The sequence below is a fragment of the Alligator mississippiensis genome, chromosome 1 (assembly GCF_030867095.1).
Source record: "Alligator mississippiensis isolate rAllMis1 chromosome 1, rAllMis1, whole genome shotgun sequence".
NCBI classification, from domain to species: Eukaryota; Metazoa; Chordata; order Crocodylia; family Alligatoridae; genus Alligator; species Alligator mississippiensis.
This window is the reverse complement of record NC_081824.1, coordinates 264,192,896-264,202,968: the sequence shown is the minus strand read 5'-3', so window position 1 is coordinate 264,202,968 and position 10,073 is coordinate 264,192,896. Positions and strand designations below refer to the sequence as shown.

Sequence of the window (10,073 nt, the reverse complement as noted above, 5' to 3'; positions counted from 1 at the left end):
CAATAGGCCTATCTCTAGTTTCATACTGGAGCTCTGAGCAATCATACAGCTCTTTTACAAACAGTACAGATTTCTCATCTTTTTCACTTTTGCCTGTCCTCCCTGAACAGTTTATACCCATCCATGAATGTGCTTCAGTGATGTGAGTTATCCCACCAAGTCTATCTTATTCCAATCGTATCATCGTTCTGTAACTGTGTGAGGGCTTCCAATTCTTCCTGCTTGTTTCCTAGGCTCCATCCATTCATGTACAGACACCCAAGGTAACTAGCTGATAGCCCTGATTTCTCAGGAAGAATGAGAATGCCTCCCCTGTTGCCCCTTCCTGCTTGCACTTCTTCCAGCTCACCTACTTCCCCAGTTACCTCAGAGCTTGGTTTCTATTCCCCAGTGAACCTAGTTTAAAGCCCTCCTTACTAGTTTAGAGAACCTGTCTGCAAAGATACTCTTCCCTCTCTTCATCATATGGATCCCATCTCTTCCTATCAATTCTTCTTGTTGGTGTGCGGGCCGGGTCAGGCCCCGGGCCCTTTTCGTCGCTCTGCTCGTGGGCTGTGGCCGGCAGCCCAGGCAGGCCGGGTCAGAGAGGGAGGTCGCCGAGCTAGAATTAGGCACAGACACTTAACGGTTGATTTTAAGATTGTTTACTTACACCGAGATGGTCCCGGTGCAGGCTGAGAACTTGCTTGAGTTGCGGTTACAATAGAAAACACGAACACACGTGGAGTTTGTTCGTGTTTTGTCTACATGGAGCCTAGCAATCACGTGGAGTTTGCTAGGCTCCACGTAGACAAAACTCCGGATGTCCAGGACAAGCACGCATAAAACTCATCGTTACATCTTCTAGTAGGCTCCGGTGGAAGATGGGAAGAGGTGGGCGGTGGATCAGGCTGCCAAACTCCTCTGGGCAACACACAGGGTTTCTATTACCCTGCCGCGCACACCCAGAGTCCCCACGAGATGGATGCGGAGTCCTCTTCGGCTTGGGCGGAAACTGGTCAAGCCTCTTATACGGCTAGCAGGCCAATCACTAGCTGCCACGTGTGAATAATTTAGCACTAGCCAATTGCGGGGCATGAATTTGCATACGGCGAGCGGGAACTCTTTGCACCGTGCATTTTTGTGTTGCAAAGGGAAATGCACCCTGCAAAGACAGCTGCAAAGTGGCGGGAACACTCCTTTGCACGCGGGTTCTCTGCGCAGCAGAACTCCTCCATGCAATGAAGCTGTAAACCCACGGGGATCATTCGAGTGGCGAAGCACACACACAAAATCAGACCTTTGGGTCATGACACTTGGAACATCATCCCAGGGTCAAAGAAGCCTGCTGGCAACACCATCTACACAGCCTTCAATCATCTGCAGGATACACCCAGTCCTGCCCAGGGCCTTCCCCTTGAATGGAAGGATCAAGACAGATACCACCTGAGCGCCCATCTCCTTCACCCTTCCACCTGTAGTCACTTTTGATCTGCTCAGGGTCTCTCCCTGAAGTATCACTGATGCCCACATGTATAAGCAGCATGCGGTAGTAGTCAAGGGCACAGATATCTCGGATCCATGCTCCAGGCAAACAGCAGACCTCCCAAGACCACATGTCAGGCTAGCAGATGGATGCCTGTGTTCCCCATGGAACAGGGTCTCCAACCACCACCACTCATCATTGCTTCTTGGCGGTGGTAGTCTTACAGTTTTATAGTTGTTAGGGTTGGAAGGGAGCTCAATAAATCATTGAGTCCACCCCCCCTGCCCTGGGCAGGAAAGAGCGCTGGGGTCATATGACCCCAGCTAGTTGCTTGTCCAGTTTCCTCTTAAAGTTCCTCAAGGTAAGGGAGAACCCAACCCCCTTCAGAAGCCCATTCCAGATTCTGGCAACCCTCACCATAAAGAAGTTCCGCCTGATGTCCAACTTAAGTTTGCTCTGTCAGTTTGTGGCCGTTGTTCCTGGTTATTCCAGGGGGTGCCATGGTATACAAAGCATCTCCAATTTCTTGCTGCCCACCCCTGATAAATTTGTAAACAGCCACAAGATCCCCTCTCAGCCTTCTCTAACGGAGGCCGAAGAGCTCCAGGTCCCTCAGTCTCTTCTCATAGGGCCTTACCTGCAGGCCCCTAACCATACGAGTAGCCTTCCTCTACCCTCTCAAGGTTATCCACATTCTTCTTGAAGTGCGGCACCCAGAACTGGCTGCAGTACTTCAACTGTGGCCTGACCAATGCTACACAGAGGAGAAGTATCACATCCCTGGACCCGTTCTTGCTGCACCTGCTAATGCATGATAAAGTGTGGTTAGCTTTAATGATTACCTTGTCACATTGATGGCTCGTATACATTTTGGAATCAACTATGACTCTGATATCCCTTTGCACCCTTGTGCTGATGAGAAGGTCATCCCCTAGCCTATTAGGTGTGCTGGTGATTTCTTCTCCCTAGATGTAGCACTTTGCAATTGTTTTTGTTGAACTGCATCCAATTCTTTTCTGCCCACTTTTCCAACCTATCCAGGTCTGGCTGGATTCAATCCCTTCCCACTAGTGTTAACTGTACCCCATAATTTTGTGTTATCTGCAAATTTGGACAGAGTGCTCTCTATGCCCTCATCCAAGTCGCTGATGAAGACATTGAATAGCACAGGTCCAAGGACTGAGCCCTGGGAGACGCCACTGCCCACATCTCTCCAGGTCGATACCAACCCATTCACCACCACTCTCTGGGTGTAACCCTTAAGCCAATTTGGTACCCACCTGACCATGTAATCATCTATGTCACAGCTACTCAGTTTGTTTATGAGATCCTTCAAAGCCTTGTGGAGTACTGTCCTGTCCTCCTCCACAAATGAAACGTGCTCCTCCCCCTTTGTTGCTAGGGCTCCATGTCTGTCCTTCAGGTGAACTTCTGCAGGTGGAGATGAAGATTGCTGCTTGCTGGTCAGAAGGTCATAAGCTTCCAGCTTCAACCTTCCTCAGAGTTTACATCTTCTCTCTTCTCTAGCACTGCCTTCAGCAGTTTTTCCTCTACAGTCTTGGAGGTCTCTTCTAGCATCAAATCAACTGAACTCTTCATGGCAGAGGATGCCTTGGAGCCTCACCACCTCCTCCTGTAGCTCTCTTGCCTGTTCCCTGAGAGACACCACAGGAGGCACCACTAGTATCACAGACACTCCCCCACCTGGCTGTCACTGGAAGGAACCTGCAAGCCACAGTCTCCATAGCACCAAACCTGGACCTGGGTGGAAGCCTCAATGGCAAGTGGTCCTGCCTGGACAGACACCTTACAGGTGCAAGCAGAGGCAGTGGCTCTGGCACTGTAATATCCTCCATCTTTTTCGCTGGGTCTTTTAATTAGCCTCTGCTCTCTTACTGCTCTTCTTCCAAGCCAAGCTCACCTGTAAGCTAGCCTGTTTACTGTTGCTGTTACTTTTGGTGTTGCCTGTTACTAGCCTTGCTCCTGAAAGGGTTCCTTTTTTCCTGCTTCCTCTCACCAAGTGTAAAGGCTCCCCCACTGACTTGCAAACTGCCTGAAAATTGCTTCCCTTGTTTGCTGCCCCAAGTTTTTCAAGGAGTCTCTTCTTATAACCTGCTGGGCCTGGACTGGCTCTGCCCTTTAGTTGGGAATTTTGTTAGGCACAGGCAGCAATCAATTAGCTAGCAACACTGCCAGCTTCTCAAAGCACAGGCCCAAAACACACAGCCCACCAAACACTCAGCAAACCAAAGGCACAGGCAGCCCTAGATCACTTACCTTCCCAGAGCAGGATCTGGTTCTTGGTGCCTGGCTTCTCTTCCTCTTCCCCATCCTCCTCTTGCTCCCAGCAACTGCCTGCAAATTGCTTCCCTTCTTTGCTGACCCTGTTCATTCACATACTTAATCGGGTTGCACTTAATCAAGTGATGAGCAGTATTTTACCTGATTGTAATGACATATAATTTTGATTAACATGGACACAATTTACAGCTTGCTTACTATCTTTCATCATCATCCTTAGCTGAAAGTTTAATTTTCATTAATTTCCACATACCTAATACTGGAATGTCTATTCATCAAAAAAAAAAAAAAAAACAAAACAAACACAACACTGATAGTGTAAATAGGTATTTCTGAAACCTTCAAACTGATTCCACTAGTATCTTAAACCATTCTGTCATAAGTGGGCATCTGGTTTTCTTATTTATTAGATAATTTGATAGGATATTCATCTTTTATCCCTTCCCTCCAATTTGAAAATCCCACCTATGAATGGGGTACTTTGTTAGACCTCCCTGAAACAATGTTGTTAGAGATTTGACAACTATACAGACTTTTTCAGTATTGTTATGCAAAAATAAGACAATCTTACCCTCACACAGTGGGACAGATCTCTTTTATACTGCTTAAGAGTAATGTTTTATCTACAAAAGAAGCTAAAGCCAATGTGAGTGTATGAACGTGTGTATGTATGTACCTATTGCATGTGATAAAAACAGAATAGGAAAGATTCATTTAGAAAGAACAGATTGAATTGAGAGTTTTTGCTGCCCAATAGACAAAATATGACTGTGTAATATAGGCCCAAAGTTTAGATTTTACAATAAACTAGAGGAGGAATGTTTTAAAACATTCCTGAAGTTTAATTATAGCAGTTCAGCTTCAGACAGTTTATACTATAGACTTATATTAGTGTGACTGGATAGAACCTCACAGTGAAATTGACTGGTGGGTAAGAATGTTGTTTAAGGTCAAGAATGTTAGAAAGGGAATGAGATTGGTAACACTGGCTTCAAATGATGAAACAGAGGTAGGGAAATGGGGAGGGGAGGGCTATATAGCTATACAATTAACATGCTACTTACAAAAAGTCACAACATTTGATTGACATTTTTTTTTTCCAAAATGGAATTGTTTAAGCAAAACAGTTATCAGCAATCACAACCTTAAGTTCTTTTGGCATAATATGAACTCTTGTGAAATACGTTATTAAAGTTACTCACTTCCTTAGCAAAAGCATTGTGTAAACACAGCATGTTTGTTACAGTAAACAAGTTCCAACAGAAATACAAAAATCTAGCAGTGACTGTGAACTTCTTAATCTGTGTGCCTTCAAAAAGTGCACCTCATAAGCAATCTCTGTACCCAAGAGATAAGGTTAAATGTAAAGGCTTGGAAGCAGTGTTAATACCTAGGCATTCTCTAGAGATCAACATTTGTAGGCTCAAGAATAAGCCATTACATCAAAAAACAACATGTTTTCTGGGGTTTTTTTCCCCTCTAGTATTCTTTTTCTCCTCTTAAAATACAACTAGATGGAAATTAGGCCATGTTATAAAAAAGTTTGTTGTTAAATGACCCCCTTTTAAACACTACAAGTATTGTGCAATGAACTGGTTAATTGCACAATTACCTTGAGAACAGGTACATGTGCAATCTACTTATCACATGATAAAAAGCTCCAACCAACTATAAAATTAGGCCTTGAAAATGTGACTAACTTTATAGCTGGTTGGTATCAAGCTTTAATTTGCACATGTAGAGTGCCTCCCCTGTGGCTGTGTACCCCGTCAGCTGTGGGCTCCCAGCTGCAGGAATGGACCTTGCCTAGCAGCTGTTAGCTCCAGCAGCTGTAGACTCGGTGTCCTGGCAGTACCCCACAGCTGCCAAGACCCACAGTCACAGAGCTGCAGATTCTGGGTCCCTGTAGCATCCCAGTTGCGTCCTGGTAGCAGCAGGATGCAGCTAAAATATCCCAGCCCTGGGGGTTTGTGAATCCACAGGGAGCCTGTTATTCTTTTTCCTTTCCTTATTTTACATGGATTGAGAAACAGAAAACCCTCAGCTGTTCTTATGAGAGGGCATTATCAGTAATCATATGAAAGGATTTTTTTTTTTCCAGTATGACCAGAGGCCCAAATTGTTTGGCCTGCTGGAGAGAAATTGCAGAGAACTGCAGAAAACTTGACACAATAATTGCACTTGACAGAAAGAGGTAAACTATTTGTCCTGAGGGTGTATAACATTTAATAGTAAAGCTTTTTTGTGCTACTTAAATTGGTCATAATTGGAACTGAACCTTCAGGTTGTAAAATATTTTTTTGTGATGCTAGGACCTAAAGCATATGCTATTTGACTTTTATAGCTGAATAGGTTGCAGGCAAATACTGGGGAAAAAAATAGAGGCAAATTCTCTGCTTGCATATATAGACAAAACTGCCCTTAAGTAATTAAAAAAGAAAAATGGATAAATAAAAATCTGTATCCATTTCCAGGAAGAGAGAATTTAGCATTGGATGTTCAGGAAGAAGATGCATGTTAGAGATGTAGTTACTATTGCTTTTGTGCATCCTTGAAGTTAATGCTACTCATACTAACTATTAAGGGTTCTCAATTCAGTGAGTGCCTTTGTGCGACTGGGGTCTTGGAGATAAAATAGGAAGTGATACTGATTTTATGCTTTTCCTCTTTGATCTCTCAGCTTCTGTTGATATTATTTTCACCTTTCTAAACACTTGATGCAGTATCCATCAAAGTAAATGCAATAGATGTTGGATCAAACTATGAACTATTCTAGTTTTGCTGGATTCTAGGATAATTGGTCCTAATTGAATGTTTTGCCTTCCCATCCCATTTTGCAAGTTATCTTTTGAAGTATATCTTGCAGACATCACTATATTTTGGCATTCATTTGTTGTAGTAGGAGTCATTGGAGATTAAGTATGCAATTGGCTTTTACTTAAAAACAAACAAACAAACAAAACACCACACCAAACAAAGTCACAGGTTCTCTCTCTCTCTCTCATGAAATTAAAGGTTCATCCACTGCTTACTTGAGAGAAAGCATGCACATTTCAAGCCATAAACCAGAATTTGGGGCTAGGCAGGTTTGGTGTAGGGCTCTTGGGTCCAGGGCCTGAGCCTTGATCCCAAATTTTGATGGTTCTGCTGAGGATATGTGGAGTCTGATCTGGCCAGCAAACCAGTTTACTATGCCACTAATCTGGCCTATGGGGCCAAAAGATTGAGTGCCTCTGATCTAGTCCTCTTCCAGTCCAATTGACCTCAGACTCTGCAGTCCAAGCCCTATCAGGCCTTTCAGAATTAAACCATTAACTCTTATTTTTACTGCCTAATTGTTCTTAAGCTGAGCCAGCTGCTTCCAAGGTGTCAGCACTCTCTGGTATGTGTTGTATTTGTAAAGGAAAGTCAGAAAGGAACTAGAATGGCACTTAAATAGACACAAACAAGGGAAAGACTGGGGTGAAGGCCAAGAGAAGATGATCTCTGACACAAATGTAAAATTATTTTTGCTCACTTAACTATGCACCACGTAACGTTCAATTATATTGACAGTAGAAATAATGTCACTATCCATTGTTTTACAGTCTCCCAAACGTTAACATTTTCCAACCATTCTAACTCAATACATTCACCATTCTCTATAGAAATAAGGGCATGATTAACTCATGACAAATGTGATTTCCCCCGATCATGTGATTTCCCACAGTCATTGCATATGATCTTGGCATTAGTACTAGCGTCACTGAGGGGAAGATGTATACTTAAATAAAGAGCCAATGACATTTTTAATGTAACAATGTTATGAAAATTAAACAAAGTATACAAGCTAGAGATGCATGATGAGCCAGTAATAGAATTGACAATGGAATATAACAAATGAATATCATTCTGGTGTAACCTACACATGACAAATGAAATGTACAGCTATAGGAATCCAGATGTTTATATGCAGAAGTTTAAGGCTAGAAAGAACCATTAGCTTTCTTGGCCTTGTTTAAAGTAAGACATAGAATTCTATTGATAAAAAAAGATTATATGCCCGAGTCTGATATCTCCCAACTTATAAATTGGAGAGCTAATTGAAGATGATCTGTATGAAGTTGTAAGTAATGAAGTATAATTTTAATTGTTAAGGTCAATAGCTAAGCAGTTTTTTTAGGGCCTCGTTACACATGACACCGAGTTTCTCAAATGTTGATGGGTGTTAGTGTTTAGCTCAAATTTAGAGTAGTTACACTGTAACAGGAGGGACGGCAGGGTCGCCATGCTAGCCCTTGCCACCTCCTCTACTGTGCCGAGCTTCAGATTTGCACCCTCCTATTCTTGCCCACCACGACTTTGATAATATGTTTTTTTTGTAGGGAGGCTATTTTTCCTCCACTTGGCCACAGTTCTCCTGCTCCGGGTATCTGGTGTGTCTAGACCTTGCAGGCCTTCTCTATGCACCACACTTCTCACCAGGGGCCCTTCCCTCTGCAGTGCCACCCCCTCTCACCAGGGGCTCTTCTGTGGAGCTGGGGTCTGTACCCCCAAACTCCATGCCCTCACTAGGGCTGGGGTCCTCACTCTATCGTGAGCCCCCTATGAGGCCTCCTCCATCCCCTTATAGCCTCACCCAAACCACCAGTGTTAAACAAACTGCAAACACAAACAACAACATAAACACAAGCCCCAGGCCTACAACACAAACATAAGCCTCCAGCTATAACTAGGCTCAGGCCTACCAGGTTTTCTCTCCTACCACGGTGACCAATGCTGCTCTGACATTCAGGTTCTCTCTCTTCTGGCCAGGAGTTTCCTCATCCTTCCCTGTTGGTAAGAAACTCCTACTATCTTAGATACCAGTCAACAACTACCTCTAATCTCAACTCCCCTCCTCCTCATACAAGCCAGGTCTTGCCTCTTATAGCCAGCTGACCTCTGGAAGGTGTGGGTTGTTTGCTGGCTCTCATTGCCTTGGGAACCAGCACCTGAGGAGTCTTCCGCGCTCTCTCAGTAGCAGGCACCTTAGTGTCCTGCTACATACACATTCAGGCTAAAAACATTCTCTGACCATCCCCAGCTTGCAGAACTATGACTTGCCACTAGAAGGGTGGCAAGCAGCAGCCTGACTGGAAGCTATAGCTGTGAGTTGCCACTAGAAGTCTGGTGAGCCAGGACAGGCTTCTATCCCTGCTCTAGGTGGGAGCAGGCTGGAGAGAGGGGTTGGTGAGGGTGGAAACATGAAGCTGCAAGGGGAAGAATTAAATGATGAGGACTGGGTAGTGAAGTGAAAGGTGCAGAGGCAATGAGTGGGAATGGCAGCTGGTGGCTCGGTGGCAAAATGAATTTGGCAGTCACGGAAGTCACTAAAGGATAAAATAAAAAAGACTTGAGACAGATAGAGCATTGAAAAAGAAATACAAAGAAAGTAAATTAAGAAGGAAGCTTCATGTTTTTATAAATTGGGATTGGGTGGCCCTAGTTCATGGGGCACTGCTGTCCCCCCAGGAGGGATGCCCTAGTTCACATGGACCCTGTTCTGGCTCTCTACTTTGCTCTTACCTCCACCCCAGGCAGGTCTGTGCCCCTGCAACTTGCCTGGCCAGGTCACACCCTGGGCAACGGAGAGGGGAGTAGCCTTGGTGCTAGTACCACCCCGTGGGCAGTAGAGTACAGGAAGTGGAAAGTTTTGTCCACAGAACAGGAGGGTGGCTTATCTCTGGGGAGTGACCACACTTGCATGGAACATGACCTGGGTAACACAGATCAGAGATAAACCTGCCCTTAAGTGGCATAAGTTTAAGATACCAAAAGGGTGTTTAAAACTAGTTTATATGTCTTTACATGTGGACACTCTAGGGGTTAAGAGCTCCCTGAGTCACCTAAAATTAATGTGTACCAAAGTCCTTATTTTGTAAAAATATGCAGTTAAAGTTACTGATTTTAAATGACCAATGAAATTGCTAAACAAGTTTTGTTTTGTTTTTTAACTTGGTAGCTTTTAAAAGAGATCACTAAGTTGCTTGTAGAATAACTAGGTTGACTACACATGCTAACATATGGAGACAGAAGAGACGATTTCTGATGCTTTTGGGAGGCTAATTTAGTTTATTTGTAAGGAATACTCATGAGTTGGGAAGAGGAGGTTATTAATAAGACTGTGGTCTGTGTACAGTGTCTCTGATTTAAATCCTGAACTCACCATGAAAAGGTCTGTGACCCAAACCCTGAAAAAGCAGAGTTTAGAAGGGAATTAGTCCCTGTGGACTTGCTTAAACATTCAAGTTCAATGAATTAGAACCTGTAAAGTAAATTCTCTAAG

The 10,073-nt window shown here is 43.9% G+C and overlaps 1 long non-coding RNA gene across 1 annotated transcript; it reads right to left on the bottom strand.

Moving 5' to 3' along the window:
- Positions 1 to 628: 628 nt before the first annotated feature.
- Positions 629 to 8,608, bottom strand: LOC109280322 (uncharacterized). The gene is made up of 3 exons (XR_002086602.2): positions 8,494 to 8,608; positions 3,743 to 3,907; positions 629 to 3,120 (listed from the first exon to the last, which is right to left on the bottom strand). It is a non-coding gene; the product is annotated as an uncharacterized LOC109280322 (long non-coding RNA).
- Between the last annotated feature and the right edge of the window lie 1,465 nt (positions 8,609 to 10,073).